Source organism: Lissotriton helveticus, chromosome 4_1 (assembly GCF_964261635.1).
Source record: "Lissotriton helveticus chromosome 4_1, aLisHel1.1, whole genome shotgun sequence".
In the NCBI taxonomy this organism is placed as follows: Eukaryota; Metazoa; Chordata; class Amphibia; order Caudata; family Salamandridae; genus Lissotriton; species Lissotriton helveticus.
The window spans coordinates 195,571,186-195,595,049 of record NC_136063.1 but is presented as its reverse complement, the minus strand read 5'-3'; positions in this window follow the sequence as shown (position 1 = coordinate 195,595,049).

Here is a 23,864-nt window from a genome sequence, read left to right as displayed (position 1 = left end):
CTGCTCGCTTCTAAATATTTACTGACTCGTGATAACCACACCAACCTAGTCATAAGAATAATTCCTGGGACGGTAGGTTTCACGTACCTCACTTTTAATGAAGGTGACACAGTACCTATTGCTTACAAGTCACACTTGTACACCTCGGCTGAGATGCGGTTTCCCACCATAGAAAAGGTTTTAACTGCTGTACAGATGGCTATTCTGAAGGAACGAGCTCTGTCACAGGGGAAACGCATGCTAGTGGTAACACCCTGTCCTCATTTGGAGGCAGTCACGAAAGCCAGTGTACCTAATTCAAAAGCTTTGCACCCTCGGTGGATTCAGTGGGCTGCGTCATTGTCGTCCTCGGATGTCATGTTTATTTTTGACGCTTCCTTACGGTCGCAGGAGTTCTTGCAGTATGAATTCGTTCACCCTGCTCCTCTGGCGATGCGACCTTTGGAGGACTTCCATTGCATCATTTACACTGATGGGTCGGCGCAGGTTGCGCATGGCTCTAAACATGCCTACGTTTCCGCATGCGCCATTGTGGTCGGTGCTATGTTGAATGATGAGTTCATTTCCAGGGAGGTACACACGTTGCCCCTGGGCGATTGCACCGCACAATTGGCAGAGCTTCGTGCTCTCTTACTAGCTTTGGAGTACGCAGATCCAAGTGTTACTACTCTAATTGTAAGTGATTCTTACTACTGTGTCCAGTCTTACAATGAAAACTTGTTCTTTTGGATTCAAAATGATTTTCATGATTCCAAGGGTAGCACAATAAAACATAAAATGATCTGGGTTCGCGTGGCTGAGCTTAAGGCTATGTTGCCACTCGTTTATGTGATTCATACTCTCGGTCATCAGCGCGTGGGAGTTCACGCTGTTGGCAACTCGCTTGCTGATGAAGCAGCGAAATCAGCAGTATCTACATACTTAGTTGCAGCAGTTACTAGGTCTAAAACCAAGATTGATAGCGACATCTTGGCAGCGATTGCTGCCTCTGAGAAGGGAAGTAAACATCCTTCGGGATTCCCTTCGAAGTATAAATACCACTTAAGTCCCGAAAAGGTTCCTTTTGTGACAATCCCTGATGTTGGGGAACGGCTGATTCCCAACTCGGATCGCAGAACAGACTTGATTACAGCGGCTCATGAAGGTGTGGCGTCTGCGCATGCGGGCGTCTCAGCCACTGTAACGCAACTACAACAACGTTTCTGGTGGCGGGGACTGTACAAACAGACGCGTGATTATGTCCTTCTTTGTGACATATGCCAGCAGATTAAACCTTCAACTGCTACGCGTCCGCCTCAGACTCAGTTGTACATTTCTAATAAACCACTAGGCTGTGTTTATTTAGATCACTGCGGTCCATTTTCATCTGATACTGCGTATAAATACATCTTAGTAGCAGTTGACTCATGCACACGCTTTGTGTGGTTATGGCCACATCGCAGCGCTGATTCCCGGACTGTCATCAGAGATTTGCGTATCTTTATAGGGATTTTTGCCTGTGGTACCTTCCATTCGGATCAGGGTCCGGCTTTCGCCTCTAAGGCGTATAAGGATGCCATGACTTCGATGGGGGTCCAAGTCAAGTTTTCGTCACCCTACAGACCCGAGGGTAATAGTGTAGTTGAACGAATGAACCGTGATTTAAAGCAATCTTTGACAGCCCGAGTTATAGGCACTGGCAGAAATTGGCTGGCTCACCTTTATGGCGTGCAGCGTGCTCTTAATAATCTCCCTAGAAGGTCTCTGGGTGGGCGGACCCCATACGAAATGCTCTTTGGCATCAAGATGTTCGTCCCTGACCTTGACGGTCTAGACTCGGTGGTTCGCGCCACTTGCTTTGACGCAGATGAACATTGCAATGTTTTACAGAATCTACAAAAGACGAGAGACACTCTTGCAAAGGAACATTTGCCCTCCACATCGGATGATGCGTTGCAGATCCCGGTAGTTGGCTGGCTACCCCAAGTTGGAGAACTGGTTCGAGAGAAGATCGACAACAAGAAAGAGTTTGGTCCCTCCTATCGAGCTCCGGTCCCAGTGCTTGGAGTGAAGGGCACAAGAACAGTCATTTTACCACCACTTCCAGGTCGTAAGGAAAACAGGTTTATTTCTATTGACAATGTCAAGATACACAGAGTGGCCGATTCTTCTTAGCATGACACCGGCTGTTTCCTGTCCTTCCATTGTGAGAAATTCTATTATGCCCACTGCTTCTAATAATGAACCTGAGGTGGCCATCGAATTACCTGCTGTTTCCAGTCCGTTATTGAATAATTTACCAGGAACTAACCTTGATGAGACAGACTATACATACCCCACTGATTTGTCCATGCCTGACCTGCAAGCTCGTTTAGCCACGGAATCCAGATTTTCATTTGACTCTGCTTCCCTTGCCTCGAAAAAACCCTCTAAAATTGCATTATATGCTAGCCTGTTTAAAAAACATTTTTTGATACCTCCTTGGATATACATTTGGCTGGTCCTTTTTTCAGTTTACCTTTTTATGACAATTGGTTTTGTGTTTTATTTTTTTCGGATTATAAATGGACACTATGTCGAGGAGAGAACTTGCATTACTCATTTGAATGGAACTTTGGCCCCACTTTCCTCTTCACATTCTACACACAGATTAAAAAGAGACTTGACTTTGGTTAACATCACAGCGTGGCCTGTTCTGGATGGAATCGCGTGGGATGCAGTTCGTTTTCAGATTCATGGTCCAACGGAAGTCGTTAATGTCCCTAATGTACTAAGAGTTAATATGGGGGATGTGGTGAAACAAAACATTCGTTCTGATGACTGGGATGTTAATGCTGTGGAAAGTTTGTTTTCTGATTTGAAATATTATGCTGCTTTTGATGCTGAGGATTTATATTTAGAATCTGCTAATTATGGTGAATTGTTCTGTTACCAACATTATGGCAATCACTTCTTACACAAGACATCTTCCCGGAGGGATGCGGTTAATTTTACTCAGTGGGAACATTGCCCAGCACCAACACAGGGGAGTTCAGAAACGTTTCTTAAACAGTATACTTATTTCACTGACTTTAATCAGTCCAATCCCGAGTCCTTTTATTTTAAATTTCACAAACAGCCACTGTCCAAGGTTCGACTTACAAATACAAAATTGTTATATTCAAAGGCCTTCCTGGATCAATTAGTTACTGGAGGGTATGAGTTATGGAAGGTTACCATAGACCTTAAATCAGTTTGGGGCTCAAGGGCCTGGCAGGTACAAGGCACTGAGGCTTTGCACCGTGCATGTCTCATCCCAAATCATATGTGGTTTTTGAATGAAACCATTTCCCAAACCACATGCTTTGGATTGGCTACATCTAAAAGGTTAAACACCCCGTCTTTCCCGGAGTTGGAGGAATATGAGAATTGGAGTAATTTTACTAAATTGTCCATTAGAGAAATACAGGCTCTGCTTCTGAATTCCTCCTTTAACATTTCCAGTATGAATCCCAAGGGTTGGCTGCTTTGGCAACGTAGTGCTGATTCATGCCAAAAAAGATTTTTAAATATAGCTGACGGTTTTAAGACTGTTAGATCTGATCCCCGTTTTGATTTGAGTCATACTGTCACCTCTTACTCTGTGGGCAAGTTGTGTCAAGCTTGGCTGAAACATTCAACTTTACCTGCGGTTAAGTATCACCTTTCCAAACTGAATGCAGACGTGGATTTGAATGATTTCATTAAGGGCCCGGCTAGTGGCAGGTCGAAACGCTGGTTATATGGTGTTTACAATGAAATTTGGAAACTCTCACAAATTGAGGCTGCTTCACGCCTTAGGGCTATTGATCAGGCAAATCTTGAGAAAGTGCTTGCAGTTGTTGACAATAGCATTAACGTGCTTTCCTCTAGAATTTACACATTAGATAATATTGTGTCGTCTGTTGTTGATATTGTGCATGATGAAGTGTCTGTTTTATACCATGGTCAAAATCAATTACGTTCAATCATGCAGTTTGCATGGACACTTCAGACTCTGAAAATGGGTAAAGTTCCCTGGGGATACATGAACGTTTCCTCTTTATTTGCACCGTTTTATTTGACTGACAAACAACGCTTGCTTTCAATGCGTGCTGCTTCCTTTTCTATGCTACATATTGAAAGGTTGGAATCTTTACCTTTTTCTGTGGCAGAATCCACTGCTGCTACGTGGCTTATCCACGGTTTAATAACGCTGCCTTTTGCTTTATATAAGTTTTCTAATTGTATGAAATATGTGCCAATAGGTCGTTTTGAACCCTTAGGTAGCGGTTTTCTTCATGAGGTCTGGTCACTCCCATACACATACAGATGTTACAAGGATGAACAAGAGGTTTATCTAACAGGGGATGAGTGTACTGAGACGCCAGATCATTCTTTAATGTGCAGACACATACAGTTACACGGTTCATGTAACAAGGACCGCCCGAATATGGCTTGCGTTTTACAGGGCACGCCAGTTCCTGCTATCATCCCCACGTTTAAATTGTTAGAGAATGGTAGTTATTTAATGCTCAATAATGAAAACTGTTGTGGTTTAATTAAAGGTATAGCTTTTATGGTAACAGTTAGTGAGCGAGTTATTTGCTGCAGAAATGTTCTTTATCCTCCCACACGTGAACATAGGGAGTCTTCCATTTGGCCACAGATACCGACCTTGGGAGCAGGATTCAGCGGAATGGCTAGAATAAGAGCTCTATTGTCCCAGAAAGGGGTGGCCTTGAGCTCGGCCCGTGAAACTTTCGTGCTTCACATTGCTAACACCCGCACGGAGGTTCAGGCTCTTTTAAACACTGATTTGCCCTTGCATTTCGGAGCCATGGTCCGTTCTATCTTTAACGCTTCCTCCACAACGGGCCTAGCACATTTTTTTAAAGTTGTTAGCGGTGGTCTCGTGACTTCCTTTGAGAAGATTTTTGGAGTCATCCCTGCTTTCTTCCATTCTATTTTTTCATCCTTATTTGGAGGGTTCCCGTTTTTACTTGCTTTAGCGGCTGGCGCATTGGTGGTTTTCTGCGTTTTTAAATATGGATGCCCTTCCTGTGCAAGTCCACGCACAGCTACTACTGACGCGGTTTCGCAACCGCATGCTTGATTATTATGGCACACTGCCGTTGGCGACTCTAAGCACGGCTTTTGGATTATCTTTTCGGTTCTCCTATTTCACCTGTGTCCAGCCTGTATTTCGCTGCCTGACCTGTGATTTCCTTTGGGCCATTGATTTGTGTCTCTGCGGACCAATATCTGCTGACGTCGATTTTGATCAACTGATGAGTCCTATCATTGCTCACGAGTTGGTTTGTTCTGACGAAAGGATTATGGCCTTGGCGGTGGCACATGGACTAATGGGTCCCTGGGATGTGTTGTCGGCAGCGCAAAGTTTCTTGGAACGAAGTTTTCTTGAAAACCCACCGAGCTGTCCTCTGATGGTTATAGAGGATCCGGTGCTGGAAGATCACGTATGTTCCTTTCATCTTTTAAATTGGATGGCTGACCTGTTTTCGGATGAGGACAGTGACTTCCTCCTGGAGGCTGTTGCAGCTTACTTTTCATATACAGTCTTATCATAGACACTGCCTCAAATTGGCATGCTGATTGATAGCATTTCCTTGATTTCATTGACTTTTGGTCAAGACATTTTATTTTTGCTTGCCTATTGGCTTGAGCCACATTATATTTGTGGGCTATTTTTTAGCATTAGTTTTTATTATTGAATTTTTATTCATGCTCGTTTATAAATGGATTCTGCTCTCATGTGATGGCACTTCTGTTACCTTATTTAGTCCGTTCTCGGATCATGGGGGGGTGTTGTATAGCTCCTATATATCCTTATATCGTGTTAAGTTAGCATAGGTACGTTTCAGATTTAAACGCCATTTTTCCTTTCTTGCAACTTCTGCACACGACCCTTAATTGTTGACTTAGCTTTCAACCTAGTGGTTTGCCGTGGTGTATGTGAGAATAATATGTTATTGCTCTGATATCAGTCTTGTTTAATAAACCATGTCTGCACGGAGAGTGCTGAAGTTTCAGGAGCAACACGATATGGAATTGTTATGAGGTCTGATCTCCACGCCTTCATAGTCATAACACAAGTGCAGCCTTTGCCAACTTGGGCTTGAGGCGGGATTGATAATGCTTTGCACGAGAATTGTTAACACACTTGATGCGGTGCACATGCAGAGAGAGCTGGTGTATGCTGATGTGATTCCTTCATGCTAGGACACTAAGGTATGGGCCCGCCCTAAAACAACCCAAAGAGACCTTCTTAGATAATAATATAATATATGTGTTAGGGAGGGTGAGATATAAGTGTTGTTAACTCTTATTCATTACAGCATGTTAACATGCTGTCACCATTCGCTTTTTATGTCGTAGTAACTATGCTGATAATTTTGCTACTGATAATAAGTATACTTGTATTATCAAAGATACTGCGCCTGAGAAGACGGCATTAGTAAATAAACATTTCAAATGCACATGTGTCTTCTTTACTCCATGTTCTGGTTTGTAATGATAATATAACGAAAGAGTGTTCATGAGTCCCACGTACCCTGAGGTACTGTAAGTTCATGTTCTGGTTTGTCTAAACATTGGGTGTTTGATATGTCCAATGAGACACTGTAGCTAGCTCGGTAAGGGGTGAGTTGGTTGCTAAGGTAAGTTTTGGGACACCCTAATTTGCCAAGGTTCCACTCCTCTGTGCACAGTTCTGTGTGAGTACAGAAACCCTGCAACAATTGTGAATGTCCCACTGCAAACTTCTCTGTTCACTATTGTAAGTTGCTGATACTTTGAGTACAATAAAGTCTATTTCACTTTAGCCAGTAATCAGTTCAGTTTCTTCTCAATTGGGTGCCAAGTTGGTGTATACCCAATATCATTCCTAATCGAAATGAAACTCTCAACCAAGTAACTCGAAGCCCTGAAAAAGTGTTTTTATTCAAACAAAAGCCTCAGCCGCTGGTTTGCCTGAGTTTCAATGAACTATTTCGATATGAGTTCTCCTCACAGTGCAAGGGAAAGAAAAGTGCAGCACAAATACAAAGTAAACAAGCGCACGCCTAGCGTGATCACAAAAAAAAACATGTGTGGTGACGCTGCAAGTAATACCTTGCCGGCCACCAGCTTGCTATTGCGCATGCGCGCGCGCTCTTGTGCGCGTTCTAGCAAGCTGGTCACCGGCAAAGTTGCATTTCTCGGACCTACTAAATCTCTCGGCCGTGACCAGTGATGCGCTGGATCAGGCTGAGACCTAAAAAGGATCTTTTTCAAGTCCCTCTGCTGTGCACAAAGAGCCATTTATAAAACCGGTCCCAGCTTTTTTTAACACAAATGTATTCATTATATGTCCTCTCAAAACCTTAAATCCACTGATTCATCTTTATACCTGGTCCCTAGGTTCAAGCTTCGATGTTTGAAGACAGATATTTTTCAGTTACTGCTGCTAGGCTGTGGGACGAACTTCCAGTTGTGTAAAATTCAAGATGTTTTGCTTTTCTGGAAGACTAAAACCTTGGCTTTACACCCAATCTTTTTTTTTGTAGTTGGTTTCTTTTTCAGGTCTTATTTCCTCAGCACTGGGACACTTTATGGGTCATAAATCAATTAACAATTGGTCCTGTGCATGGGCTACGGCCTATCGTCATGGCAGCAATCTTCACTGTTGCTCCACCTGACATGAGAGGTCGCTGACTCGGTACCTGCACACGAGCAACAACTCGATCAGTGCAGCAACAGTCATGGCTCACTTCACAGCGTCTTTCCTGTTGCATACGGGGATCATTGACATTTCCCAACCTATGAGCAAAGACCAGATCAGTGCAGCAGCTGTATCCTCACACCTTGCAATGGGGATCCAGTTGCTAGGACCCTCCATTGAATCTCACTTCATTCAATGCTCTCCTCTCCCTCACAAGGTACACTGGTCTTTGCACGCAGGCCGGTGTTAGTGCTCCAGACTCCAAAGGCAGGTGGTCTTGGATTGCCTAAATAATGTCCATGCACCCAGATGTGAAACTAGCAGGTCTTGGCCCCCATTGCTGGTCGCAGGCAGAAGCCTTGAGAAGTCTCAAAGCCCAACTGGCTGCTTGACAGTTGACAGTTATGGGGGGCTGGAGCCCCCCTTCTTATAGGCTGTTTCCAGACACCAAATTTAATATAGAGTCTGAGGGCCATATGCACGAAAATTAGGAATTGTGATTTCCTAATTGCAATTTTTACCGAAGCTCAATTCTTAATGTAAGGAAACGTACCAAACTTCAGATAGCGATTCCTAAGGGGGTTGCAAATAGACGTACCTCATGATTATTAATGAGGTAGGTTGCAATTTGCAAACCTGCTAGAAATTGCAGCCATAACAGGAATGCTGGCCTGCTGGGATCAGCAGAACACCATGCCTGTGATTCTTTTTTCAATAAAGCAATCCTTTTTTTTTCTTTAAATGCATCCCGCTTTACTTAAAGGAAAATGGGATGCATTTCAGAAAATACAATGAAACATTGACCTTAAATTTTTTGAGAGCAGGCAGTGGTCCCTTGGACAACTGCCTGCACTTAAAAAATATTTGTTTCAATGTTCACAAATGCAAAAAGGTCCCTTGGAGCCCCCTTCCCATTTGCGAATTGTTATCAGCAGCCTTGATGTGCTGATAAAAAGGTATGTTTTGCAACTGTAATTAGATCGTAAACCATTAATATCTAGCACTGCAATTCAGTATTTGGAAGGGACACCATAGGAACATGCCAACCAAATATCGAATCAGTAACAAGCTGTATTTAATTGCCATTTGTGTTTTGGACATCTGAAAAAGCATTTTTGTAGTTGGAAATAGCTAAATTCTGTAAATCGATCATTTGAGACTGCCAATTTGCTTTTGTCCATATAGCCCCATGTCTTTTAACTTTATGAAGGAAGTCGGCTGCCTTTTGTAGTGCTCTCTCCTCTGCCATGCCCTTTCTCCATAAAACAGTCTGTCACAGCAGGAGCAACTCAAAATCTGATTGCCCCACAACACAGGCAATGGGAGTGACTAGAGATTTGCACCTGGATGTCAGTCACAGTAAAATGTGTATCAAAAGGTTACCCCAGGGCCTACATCCTAGTCTTTATGATTCTGTTATCATCCCTATCTGCTTCTTGAGATGTGTCCAGGCCTCTTCCCATTGACCTTTCTTTGAATAAAAGAGCACCATTTGAGGTTTACTGAAGAGCCTGATTCTTCCTTCCCCCACGTGTCCCATCCATCTTACAGGAATGCAGCACTCTCCAAATCTGTCTACGTGGTTCCTTCTACCTCCTTTTTTCATGTTCCTCCAGTCAGCCCTGGGTCTCCTAAAACGGAGGCCAGAGTCTTCCATGTACTGTACCATTCACAGGCACACAAAAAACCCAGCACATGCATATGACATACGCGCACTCTACTGCTTTACAGTCTTCATGTATTATACCATTTGCAGGTACACATAAGCTCAAAACATGCAGATAATATACATACACTGCACAGCACTGCATTATCCCGGTAGAGTACCACTCACAGGCACACATACAGCACATCAGATGTATACCAACCATGGACTGCGCAGCACTTCACATCAAACCGAGTTAGGCCTAAGGTGAGTTAAAAACACAGCAGCAGAGCTTTGAATGAGTGAACTTGTAGGCCTCACTCCAGTGACACGTAAAAATGACTTGATCATTCCTATTTGATATGCTACCACGACTGCACTTGTGCTGCTGAACTCCTGTTAAGACAGTAGCCTTTCCCCACAATGGGGGTAGCACTTTGGGAACCCCTCCTGGTCCAAAAAGACTGCAGTTCGTGAGACAGGCTGATGTCATGGTGCTCACGCATTGACCTGTCTTCGCCCATGGCATCAAAATTCTGCTTTAGAGATCCAGACATCATTACAGCTGGGGCACTTGGGCAGGGCTGTACGTCTGTCACCATGCAAAGGGAATCTTATGACATTGACTGCATCTCAGCACTTGACCAGGAAATAACAAAGCTTATATATCCTCTAAACACTCTCTTCTTAAAGGCACCATTGTGCAACCAGCTTGAACCATAAAACTGTTATCCTAAGTGAGATCTCACCTTTATTAGTAAAATCATGGTGGTGGATTAAATGTGCCAATTTCAAGAATTTATGGAATCAAATGTTCTACACAACAGACAATCAAGTTTTAGACTAGATGAAGAGACTGAAACTGCAATAGATGATATCAGGGAAGACTCTTTTTCCCAAATACCTGTAACTCTCATTATAAATATGGTACGCAACCTCTTCACTTCAACAAGCATAAAACAATTCAGCAGTCTCTGGTAAAACCATGAAAAATAGCCCAGAGTAGCATTAAAGGAAACCTTATCTGATGCCAAAAGACAGATGGCCAATGCCCTTGGCAGATGTTTTTACTCCCTCAGTTTTGCCACTGGCAGGACATCTAAATTGTCTGCACAAAATATCACTAAATAATTGTATTGTTTGTCTGAAAAACAGCTGTTGACACTTCTCAAATTAGGAGGTAATAGTCATGCAGGCTGGGTGTGGCCCCCTCCAACAGTGAGGTGTCAGCCTCAGAGGGACATGGATCTGAATTGAGAAATCCAGCTTTAAGATCCTCACTCTTAGCCAGCCCCTTCCGAATGTCCTGGGTTCTGCCTAAAATCTCTGCACTCCTCAGAATAAGGAGGTGAAAAGTACATCAATTGTGCCCTTAAACAGGGTGAGGAAAGATGAATACAACAGAGAATGCCTGTTTCTGTCATTGTCACATCAGTGACACCACATGATCTGAGTAGGTTATGTTAAGCGTATTTGTAAAGCACACTATTGCCCATGAGGGTACACATGTGCAGAGCAGGTTTTTGTGTCTAGCGCTGCCTAGGGTAGGTTGGTCAATTGAAAAGGCAGGTCCTCAGAGGAGGAGGCTTTGATGTTCATGCTTTAGGAGCAATATAAGAGAACGCCCCTCGGACCTGGTTCTATGAATGTGCAAGATGAGTGGAAATAGGAGTTCGGACTAGCAGTGTGGAAGGTTTGTGAAAGGAGATGGAATAGTTGAGTTAAGCTGGGCCAGTGTGAGTGTGAAAGTGTGAGTGAGGAGGTTGAATTGTGTGAGAGGAGCCAGTAGAGTTCCATCAGTTATGGTGTGATGTGAGAGCACCGTGGAAGGTTAAGAGTGAGTCTGGTCACTGAGTTCTGAACGGACAGCAGCCTTCTGGTGAGTTTGTTTTGTTTATCCTCGAATAGAGGGTTTTCCGGTAGTCCAGCTTGCTTGTGATGAAGAGGTGCATAATAGATTTCCTAGTGCTGATTGGGAGCCTTTTGAAAATCTTCCTTAGAATCTTCAAGGTATGGAAGCATTTCGGCATCATGTCTCGCCACACCTACAGAATCTACATTGGCTCCCAGTAGCCTTGAATAGAATTCAAGGCTTTGACCCTGGCCTACCACGCATTAAAGGGAACATGTCCCAGCTATCTTAAACTATGACTCTGCTGTTATAAGCAAGATCGGTCTCTGCAATCGAACACTCAGAACCTGCTCTGTGTTCCCCGCTTTGCAAAAGCCTGGCTGAGTGGTAGGGCATTCTCCGCTAGAACAGCTAAAGTGTGGAATGCCTTGCCTGGGTTCCTCCGCCATGCAAATACAGAGTCCTGCTTCAGAAATGCACTGCAGACATGGCTTTTCAGCAATAACTAGGTCTGCCCCCCAGCTTCCGAAACTACCCTGCATGTGTTGCTTGTTACTTGAGTACTAGGACACCTCTGCTGTTGAGGTAGCTATTGCGCTTTATAAACTTTGGTATCATTATTATTATTATTATTATTATGGCGAGTCCTGCAGAGCAGAGTTTTCTGGTTGGTTGGTGAAAGGAGATCACTGTTCAGGTAGATGGGGCCTATGTAGTATGGTGCGTTGAATATGTGTGTGAGTTTGAAATGTACCAAATGTCAATCTGGCACCTTTGCACACTTTCTATGGATTACTGCCTGCCTACCTCCGACTCAGGCTAGCCTTGACCCAGCTACACATTAGTGCAAATGCCTATACCAGAATGAGCGCAGTGGGCTCCGACAGTGGCCCACAGCCAAGCAACACAGAGAATGATGGTGACTCTAGCACACCATCCGCAGCATGCATGGTTCAGATGAAGCATTTATTTAAACCACTTCCTGCCCAGTAAAGAGTGCCGAATACCTTGGCTCCCTACCCTGGCCTGCTGGGCAAGGAGCAGGCTCCCCCACACCAACTCCTGCTTCCATATTTATAATCACTTACCTGAACTGACTTTAACTGCGGGAGCTCGGCAGGTTTAGTAGTTGGTGGCCTGACTAGCTGGCACACGATAGGGCTCAAGCAGGCCAAGTACAAACTGTACTTTTATAGGTTGTCTGTTGTCCCTTCTCTAAATAAATTACCTCTATTACAAGAAATCGGCTGCAACTTACTTACTACTTACTTACGTACCAGCAAGCCAAGTACAAACTGACTCTCACAAGGTTCTAAAATGAGTCAGAGCCATCAGCGTTCTATTTTCTATTTAGGGGGTTTTGTAAAGCGCATGGTGACGCAACAACGGCGTGTCCCCGCGCTGAGGAGAAACTTTTTTTTTTTTTTCTCTGGAACCTACAGAAGCGGCATACCTACTGAGCGAATAGAGCAGTTTTAAGCTTGGCTCTAAAGATTGATTCTGATGGCTCTAGTCGCAATGCCATGGGTAACTTGTTCCATCTGGAGGCTGCAAGGTATCTGAAAGATCTTCCGCCCATCCGTGCTCTAGACACCTTAGGAACAGCCAGGAGTCCAGAGCCGGAGGATCTCAAGGATCGGGGCGGCTCGTAGGGTGTCAGAAGTCCTTGCAAAGGGAGAGGAGATCTCCCATTAATGATCCGATGGCACGTGCATAGCGCTTTAAATTCTACCCTGCTTCTGACCGGGAGCCAATGCAGAGACCGAAGGGCCGCTGCAGATGCGGCTCTTCTGGGTAGTCTGAGCACTAGTCGGGCAGCGGCATTCTGTAGGACCTGTAAGCGGCTAAGATTCTTCTCCAAGGTACCTAAATAGAGAAGATTGCCATAGTCCATCTTTGATGTGACTAGTGCATGCACCAAGGTTTGTCGGGCTCTCACAGGCAAAAACTTCAAAGTCTTCCTGAGACTTTTAAGGGTCCCAAAGCATGATCCGACCACCTGATTGATCTGAGGACCAAAGGTAAGGGCAGTATCAAACCAAATGCCCAAATTCTTTGCTTTCTGGCACGGATTGGGTGTTGGGCCTAGACAAGATGGCCACCATGCCGACGTCCACTCTGATTGGCAGCCCCCCACGACCAGCACCTCGGTCTTGCCTCCATTGAGCTTGAGGCAGTTGGCGGGCATCCAGGCAGCAAGATCTTGCATGCATGCTCTGAAGATGTCCGCCGAAAGACCGGGTGCACGCGACAGGGAGATAACCAACTGCGTGTCGTCGGCATACGACACCATGCTGAGGCCGTGACTCTCTACTAAGGTGGCGATCGGAGCGACATAAAGATTGAAAAGTGTTGGACTCAGGGACGAGCCCTGCGGCACCCCCTGGTCCAAAGGAATTCGCTCAGAGTAGTGGTCACCCTGCCTCACTTGGAAACCCCGGCCAGTAAGAAATGAATAAATCCATTTCAGCGCTGCCCCTCTCACCCCAACTTTGTTCAGACACTGTAGCAAGATGGAATGTGCTACAGTGTCGAACGCGGCGCTGAGGTCTAATAAAATTAGAGCCATGGTTTGTCCCTCGTCTGCACCCTGCCTGAGGGCTTCGGTGGCCCTCAGAAGGGCAGACTCCGTAGAATGACGGGGCCGAAACCCGAATTGGGTAGGATGAAGATGGTTGCCTTCCTCCACATATGTCATTAGCTGTTTGTTTACCACCTTCTCCGCTACCTTGGAAAAATAAGGCAGCAGAGAGATGGGGCGTAGGTTGTCCAGCTTCTCGAAGCTAATGCTGGGCTTCTTGCGGAGGGAAAGCACCACAGCCTGTTTCCAATCCTCAGGTATTGAACTGGATTGGAAGGAGACATCTAGCACGTGCCTGATGTAGGGTTCAAGGGTCTCCAGACTGTCACTCAACCTTTTTGGGGATGCAGGATCTCGGGGAGAGCCAGATTTAACAGATCTGCAGATTTTAACTAGCTCTTCCGGTGAGGGGATGGTAAAATTAAGTAGCAGATTTTGATCATCTTCCTCTGCTACTGGGTCTGCCGGCTCTTCCGCTGCAGGAGGGATTTCGGGAAAAGCAGCGTAAATTTTAGACACTTTGTCTCCGAAGTAGTTAGCGATGCGGTTGCATGCTGCTACTGAGTGATCTTTATCTTGAGTAGAGGTTTTTGGGGTGGCTAAGGACTTATATATGCTGAACAGTTCCCTGGCAGAGTTCTCTGCCCATTGGATTCTGTCTGCATAATATGTGGCTTTCTCTATCCGGATTTTATTATGATAGATGCATCTCTTAATGAGATAGGCTTCTTTCATCAGGTCATCATATGCCACTCTCCATTGTCTCTCTGCTCGTTTACAGTCCCTTTTGGCGCAGCGCAACGCCTCGCTAAACCAGGGAGCAGTTCTTTGTCTGTGGACACCTTTTGTTGGCCGGCCCAATGGGGCTGTGCAATCCAGAGCAGCCGTGATGCGGTCATTGATCAATTTGTTTGCCGTTGCCACATCCTTGCCTCCGGGGGGCCCTTCCGCGATGAGAGCCTTGTTAAACTCTGGCAGGGAGAATGTTGCCCACCTGCGACGAGGGTAATTGAGAGGGGCGGGAGCATGAACTTTATGCTTAGGCAAGTGAATGACGAATGGGACGAAAAAGTGATCTGTCCAGGGTAAGGGCTCTGGGGGTGCAACCAAAACATCCTCCCAGTTGGCGAATATGGGATCTAACAAATGCCCACGGTTATGTGTTGGAAGCTGTCCCTTGAGCTCTAGCTGTAGGGTATGAAGTTCCTCCCGGAACTCCATCGCTCCTTTGTCTAATGGGTCTTCCAGATGTGCGTTTAAGTCTCCCAGCAGCAGAAACTTATCACTTCTTATCGCTGTTTCAGTGACGCACTCTAAAAGGTTGCCTTTAAATCTGGACATGGGTCCTGGTTGGCGATAAACTAGCAGGCCTTTTATAGTCATGTTTCCGTCAATTGTTATGGTGAAAAAGCCCGCCTCGCAACTTGCCAAACTAATTGGTTCAAGTTTGCAAGCCCAGTGTTGTTTAAAGGCGATCGCAATTCCACCTCCTCTGCCTATCGGTCTGTCCAGGCGTACCATCTGATAGTTATCTGGTAAGGCCTGTATGATATCAGGGTCACAGTTGGAATCGAGCCAGGTTTCTGTAATGAACAGTAGATCGGGGTTTTTATCAATGAGAAGCTCATATACATCATATTTGTGACAACTCAGCGATCTAACATTAATGAGGCCACAAGACAGGGAAAAATTACTAATCTTGTTATCTGCTTTCGCTTTGCAGAAACGAAATTGGCAGTGACGACACCCTTCATTCACCCCTACTCTAACGCTGTGGAGTCCAAGGGTACACACATTTGACGAACAACTTACTAGTTCACTCCTGCTCCAGGTGATTCTACTAGCCGGGCCAGGGGTTGGGGCCCTGGGCCGTGTCCGGTCGCGGACGGGCGCAGACGGGCTTAGCTTAGGCGCGGCTTCGGCGCGCATCCGGCGCGCCCGCTGCGCCAGCCCGCTGCGCCGTCTGGCCGGAATGCACATTTTATAGGGTGTGAGGAGGGTGGGAGGGCGTCGCGACTAGAGCGCACCCCCAGCTCTACCTAAGATGGCGCCCGCCGCCGCTAACAGCAATTCCCAAATGACGGCTGGGCGAGGCAGGGAGAATAAAATTCAGCGTGTGAGAGAGGTGTCAGTGTGCCTATAAAATTCCCCAGTTAAAATTAGTATTTAGAACCCCCAAGTGCAATTCATAAAAAACGCTATATTAGCAGCTTAAAACACAATTTCACCAGTTGAATATGCCAGCAAAAGAGTCCAGATAAAAGTGCTCGCAGCCCTAGAGTCTCTCGCTAGGGAGAGCTCAGAAAAGGCCTGGTTCTGGAATATATGCATGTGAGATAGAGATGTAGGGATCATAGAGTTAACAGTACAGGCAGTATACAATACATATTCCCTTATTACAGAGAAAAGAAATACAACATAGAGATGTAGGGATCATAGAGTTAACAGTACAGGCAGTATACAATACATATTCCCTTATTACAGAGAAAAGAAATACAACATAGAGATGTAGGGATCATATAGTTAACAGTACAGGCAGTATACAATACATCTTCCCTCATTACAGAGAAAAGAAATACAACATAGAGATGTAGGGATCATAGAGTTAACAGTACAAGCAGTATACAATACATCTTCCCTCATTACAGAGAAAAGAAATACAACATAGAGATGTAGGGATCATAGAGTTATCAGTACGAGCAGTACACAACAAGCTACTCAGGAACTCACAAAGGAAAGACCTTGAGAACCAGAAGGGGTCCTCTTTGATATATTCCAATTTTGCTCACTTACAATTCTTTCTCGTAATTCAGCTTTGTTTACTTAATCATCCCTGTCTTCATATCTCCTCCTGCACAATTCAACCTAAATATTTGCTAACCTATAGTTTGCCATTGTATTTCGCGTCCATGCAAGACAAAAGTGGTGAAAGAATGCAGCGTTGGCCATTATATGAAACAAAGGTTATAATAACGAGGTATTATGATGGCTTCCATAAAGATTTTGCTCAGAATGCAGGATTCTTTCCCTCCCCCGTGTGCTGAGTGACATTTTAAGACAAGCCAAGGCCAATTTAACATTTCAGTTGAACTGCTTAGTCATATCTCTGGGGGACGTTTAAAAACACATCGGAGGAAAAGGAGAGATTGTTCCAGAATGAAATTCTCTAACGAGATTTAGTGGTTTCTACGGACCTCTTAACACAGGGTATCATTTTAACCACTTTGTAGAATCTTCTTCATTCAATATTTTACTTACGAAAATGATCCTGGTAAAGGATGGCGCTGCATTTTATAACAGGGGGTCTGAAAAAAGGCAGTGCTCTGAAAATGCATGGTGCTGAAATGAGCTTCACCAATAATGAGCCAGGCTACAAAGAACAAAACGCAGCTGAAAGGAAGTGTTTGAACAATATGTTGGGGAATATAAATAAGGGCATGGTGTATTTTAGAGGAGTGAAAAGTGGCTTAGTCTTTAATACTGCAAAGTACAAGCAATATTTGCAAAAACTACAAGAAACACCCAAAGTACCCTTATTTTAGCACTCTGGCAGGAAGGCTGCTTCCATATAAATATTCAGACTTTTAGAAGCTTTTTATATCGTAGCATTATTTGGGATGAGTTACTTGCACTCGAAATGCTTGTGACACAGCTACAAAAGGTAATTAAGGTGGACCTTCGTCGCCTGTTGGGTAAACTATGACTTTGGTGTAGTTCTACAAGGTTTGCTTTCCCTCACAAAGGTGACACCAGTGAATTCATTTCAATACACCAGCACTAAACGTGAAAGACCAGTTATTGTGGCCCCACAGAACACCAAGCCCAGCAAGCATAGCTAACGAGGCGCTTAAGAGCAGAGAAGAAGGCATCGGAAGAGGAAGCAATGCAGAAGGAGCCTACATTGTTGAAACAGAGTTATTGTTTTGGGTTACTAAAAATCCCTATAAAGAGGTCAGGGGCACCATGTAAATCGCTTCAACACAGCTGGAATTCCCCTGCTGTGCGTGCAGGCGAATTCCATGCGTGTGCAGAACGAACGGCCCCCGGCCGTCCTCCGCACATGCCCACCATGACGTCGGACGGCCATGGAAGAGGTTAACAGAAACAAACCTATTTTGTTATTCACAATATCACACACACTGCACTACAAAGAATAGACACTTTTAAATATAAGCATTAATTGTGACTGGAACAACCTGTTTCTCAGTACAGTTAAAACAGCTACTCAGGATATCTTGAAAACAGCAAGAAGGCATGTTGTAAGCAACAAGATTAAAATGAACATTTCTAACATTGTTAAAATGTCTTTTAAAAACCTAACACCCACAAAAACCTATTTCTATGTGCTACACTGAGTGAGCATGGAACGCAGAGGCACTGCATACCTTGTTGACAGCAAAAACTGTCAATATCAGTGAAGGTGTGAAGACATTGGGGCATATTATCAACACAGGCGATAAAATTATCGCTGGCTTTATCGGCAGAAAACTGCCGCTAAAGCCGCTTTTGCGGCAGAAAACTGCCGCAAAAGCGGCTTTAGCGGCAGTTTTCTGCCGATAAAGCAAGCGATAATTTTATCGCCTGTGTTGATAATATGCCCCATTGTTCCCTGTGAAGGGCACACATTTTTTTCTCCAGAGTTTTATATAGCTTGAACTTGACCCGAAGCTATCAGGTATCAGAGCGGTTTACATGAGCACCAGTTGCATTACACAAGGACACATTCATTTTTGTTATGCACCGGGAGCTTAAGTGATTCACTCCGAGCTGACTTTAGTGCTGGTGGCACCAAGGGGGGCACTCAGTTTTGACGCCCCATCACTTCCTCCTCAGATTCCCTTGCTACTATTGGGCAAAAGTGCCCTTTATCTCTCCATAGCTCTTCTCTCACATAGATTTCATTTGTTTTAAAGCGCCGTTAAAGACTGACTTTACTAATAAGAATGAATATCTACTAAAACAAACGCATTTTAGCAACATTCGGAAAAGATAATGAAAAACTGGGTAAAAAAGTATAACGTCCTAACTATTTTATGCAGTTTGCATGCAGCTCTTTGATGACAGTTTGTACAGTCACTCTTCTATAGTAGGGATGTATCTCATGTACTCCGATATCATAAGGATTTCCGCGACAAAAGCAGTAATCCACTCAGCTATCCATACAAAATAAAGATTTGTGATCTGCACAGTACATGTTCTTTGCAGCAGGCATATTAACCCTTTGTGCTACTGTATCCCACTAGGCAAAACTCTGATCTATCTCTCGAACCAGAACATTAATTACAAGAGTTATCTTGGACATTCTAATTGCTGTCTGAAAGCTGGATGCACAAGGAACTCTGCAGAAGGGGTTTTGAAATCATAAGTTATTCCTAAGCATAGCACCCCTCCCCAGGTCAGCGGCCAGTGCAGCTGCACCAGTCGCACTGCCGTAAAGCCAGCCTTGCATGCACTGTAGTAGCAGCCTTCAGCCCGGGACCAACTTTATCAGCACTGAGTGAGATGTTGCATCTTCAAAGTGATTAGGCAGTAGGTGAGACTACCTTCTGGCAGAATCCTGGGCAATAATCTGGGTGAAGAACATTTCAATTAAGTGGTCAACTGGCGGTCCTTATATGATAAACATCATCAGGAATTGGAATTTCTGACATAAGAGGATGACAATTCAGACTACACTATTTTGACTAAATGTCAAGACATGGAGATAAGTAGATACTTGACCCAGACTTATGTTGGATCATGTGTTATATCTATGTCATCAGTCGGACAACCTCACACTTTACAGTTCTTTGAAAGATAAGGTCAGGCAACATATGTTTCAAAGAGCAGACATGACAATGATTCTGCATAAAGGGAGAAAGATGGTGACCTCGATGGTCCAAGATGTTGACTTCCATGATTTAAAATGCCTATAGAACCTACCTGAAATGAAGTCAGATAAGTCACACCATAGGGGCTTTACATCGGCACAACTATGACGAGTGAAAACTACCCAAGTGCATAGGTGTAGGAAAACATGAAATCCTTCAAGCCATGTAGTGCTTGCCTACTACACTCCGACCATTTGTGAGGACTGTTGATATCAGGTTTAATTACAGACTAGTGAATCAAACGCGAAGACATGGAGGGATGAGATTGTCTTGCCAGAATCTGAAATTGTGACCTAGGCCCTTCAGGAAAATGTGTTAACTGAGGATGCTTCTATTGACTAATTGATGCGGAGTTAGGAAGAGTTAATCTATACTTCCCTTTATGCACTTACCATTTTATATTTTGCCCCTTTATATTGTGTCCTCGATATTAGAATGCCACAATATTGTTGGTGTCAATATTCAATACTACAAAAAAAAAATGATACTAAAAGTGTGCTGTACTTTAAATTTGTATTTGTACTTGTATTTTGGATTTATAGAGCACCTTATCACCCGGGGGTCTCTAAGCGCTTGTCAGAGGGTGCACACAGTTCCGTTTGGAGGGCCAGTTAGGCATCGCCCCATGCCTCCTGAAACAGCACAGTTTTCAGCTTTTTCCTAAAGGGTAGTAGACTCGTTTCTTTGCGCAAGCTCTCTGGAAGATTATTCCATGCAATGGGGATTGTATAGGAGAAAGCGCGCCCTCCTAGGGAGGATAGTTTGAACCGAGGGCAGACCAGGAGTGCAGCATCTGCCGAACGTAAGTTCCTGCTGGGAGCGTACGGAACTAGACGTTCTCTTATGTATTTTGGGGCTGGCCCGTACAAGGCTTTATGCGTGATGCATAGGCCCTTGAACTTAGCCCGCTGTCATAACGGCAGCCAATGGAGCTTGTGAAGGAGAGGTTTGGCATGGGTCCTTCTTGGTTTGTTGAAGATTAGTCTGGCAGCGTCGTTCATGACTATCTGTAGTCTGGCCAGCAGTTGTTGAGAGATACCGACATACAAGACGTTGCCGTAGTCCAGACGTGCCAGGATCAGAGCTGATACTGCTCTTCTGAGCGTGTCCACCGTCAGAATGGGGGAGAGCTTACGCAGTTATCTCATTAGGCCCACACATGTGCCCACTACGGCTGAGATCTGGGCTGACATAGTGAGTTTGGCATCTATAAATAGGCCTAGGCTTTTCACTGCTTCTGCTGGTACTGGGGAGGTACTAGAGGAAGGGGGTCCAAATGTAGAACCAAGTTACTTAACACACAATTAAATCTTAATAACACAATTCAAGATTCTGCAATGTTTTATTCACACAGCAGACGTCATTAGGATATAGTATCCAACATTTTGCATTATAAAGACGGTTGATTAGTGCCCAGGAGGGGGAAGTGGTCAAGTGAGGTAAGTGCAGGTAGGGAAAGTGACCATAAAAACAGACAGTAATCTGAAAAATTGTATCCTGATTTGGAAAGTACACATGAACACAAATCACATCGAATCAATTAAGCAACCATGCCCAAAGCAGTACATCAATGTGGCAATTTATGGAGATAGGGGCTGGAATCCAGGGAATTAGTTGTCCCAGGGGATTGATTGTCGACGTTTCGACCCACTAAGAGCAGGAAATCGTAGAACCCTTGCGGCGGGGTCTTCTTCAGGACAGGAGAAGGGCTATCAACCTAGCGGATAGCCGCAGGACATCTTAGTTGAGATAGTAGGCTTTCCTGAGGTTGGACATACACGTAAGTTGGTGCCAACCGCGTGCATTATAATGCAAAATGTTGGATACTATATCCTAATGACGTCTGCTGTGTGAATAAAACATTGCAGAATCTTGACAACTAATTCCCTGGATTCCAGCCCCATCTCCATAAATTGCTACATTGATGTACTGCTTTGGGCATGGTTGCTTAATTGATTCGATGTGATTTGTGTTCATGTGTACTTTCCAAATCAGGATACAATTTTTCAGATTACTGTCTGTTTTTATGGTCACTTTCCCTACCTGCACTTACCTCACTTGACCACTTCCCCCTCCTGGGCACTAATCAACCGTCTTTATAATGCAAAATGTTGGATACTATATCCTAATGACGTCTGCTGTGTGAATAAAACATTGCAGAATCTTGAATTGTGTTATTAAGATTTAATTGTGTGTTAAGTAACTTGGTTCTACATTGGGACCCCCTTCCTCTAGTACTTACTATGACCCAGGTCCCAGTGACTTATTTTGGGTAGAACCCCCTTGTACATTCCCGGTACTGGGGAGGGCCCTAGTTCAGTGGGCCACAAGAGATCATTCCATGGGCTGAATGCCGTCGTAATTGCAAGCACCTCAGTCTTGTCGGGATTTATTTTTAATGAGTTGGCCATCATCCAATTAACAGTAAATTTTAGGATGTTTTGCATTCTCTGATATGCCGTTGGAGAATTGTCAATTTGGATGATGATCTGCGTATCATCGGCGTAGTTGTAAATGCTGCAGTCCATCTGATTTGGTGCTGAAATCAGGGGCTGCAGGTAGGCGTTAAACAGTAGGGGTGACAAGGCTGAGCCCTGAGGGACTCCACATGTGAGACCCACTGCCTCCGAAGTTGTATGGCACAATTTCAAGGCATTGACAGGAACTGGTGTCGTGACGACTCCTACCAAATGTAGGAGATGTCCACTGGGGCAGCAGACAAGGGCTGGTACCACGTGGCTATTACTGCTGTCGTGGGGAGACCTGAAAGTCAGATCTTGATGCCCTCACACACCTGTTAGAGTGTGATGCTTCATTGCTGGATGCTCCTTGTTTGGCCAGCCCTGCAATGCCTGACAGGGCAGGAGCTGTTTGTCGGAGATCATTTGAACCGAAAACGCCGGTTAGGTGAATGCATGTGAGAGGGCATGTGAGAGTGTGTCAGGTAAAAAGTGAGAGGTGTCTAAAATAGACTCGGGTGTCCATAAAACAATTTTTATAGGGTACGGGCACCAGGATTAGATAAAACAGTGGTGATATTATGTGGTCTCAATGTACCTAGATAGCTGTTATGAAAGTGGGGTCAACATTTTTCATGCCTAGCAAGCCCAAAGAATAAGGCAGCACTTTATCAGGACCAAAAATACTAAATTGGTGCCCCATTTACCACTTCAGAGGGCTGCAATCAGAGGGCACACTGACATTGTAAACACCCTTTAGGTGGACCACTATGAGCATGCCTCATGACATCTTTACCTTTGCGCCCGCTTCTATAATACAAAAAGAACAATTGATGGACAGAATGCAGAACAATGTCATACATTCACCCCAGTACAGAGATCTGGGCCTAAATCCATTGTTTTGTTGCTCACCGTGCCATTCCAGTTTTGAACCAGCCATATGCAAATCAGTTTTGACCCTGCGCCCAATGGGAACAGTCCAGCCTGAACTGCTAAGTCAGGTCCTCCCTGGACTGGAAACAAGCCTTCTAGGACCGGTGTCGGTCTTTCAGGCCTCCACAGCCAGGATAGCTTGAATCCAGTGGCATGGAGAGCATGGGACCCACATCTGGACATGCTCATCCCACTCGAGGTCACAAATGCAAAAAGAACAATTGATGGAAAGAATGCAGAACAATGCCATACATTCACCCCAGTACAAAAATCTGGGCCTAAATCCATTGTTTTTTTGCTCACCATACCATTCCAGTTTGGACCCAGGCATATACAAATAAGTCTCGTTCCTGCACCCAATTGGAACAGTGCAGCCCAAACTGACTAGCTAGGTCCTCCCTGGACTGGAAACAAGAATCCAAGGACAGGTTTTGGCCTTTCAGCCCTCATCAGCCAGGATAGCTTGACTCCAGTGGCATGGAGAGCACGTGACCCACTTCTGGGCATACCCGTCCCACTCGGGGTGACAAATGCAAAAAGAACAATTGATGGACAGAATGTAGAACAATGTCATAGATTCAGTACAGAGTTATGGGCCTAAATCCATTGTTCTTTTGCTCACCATGCTTTTCCAGTTTGGACCCCGCCATATACAAATCAGTCTTGACCCTGCGCCCAATGGGCACAGTCCATCTTGAACTGCCAAGCCTGGTCCTCCCTGGACTGGAAACAGGCGTCCTAGGACAGGTTTCGGCCTTTCTGCCCTCATCAGCCAGGATAGCTTGACTCCAGTGGCATGGAAAGCACGGGTCCCACGTCTGGGCA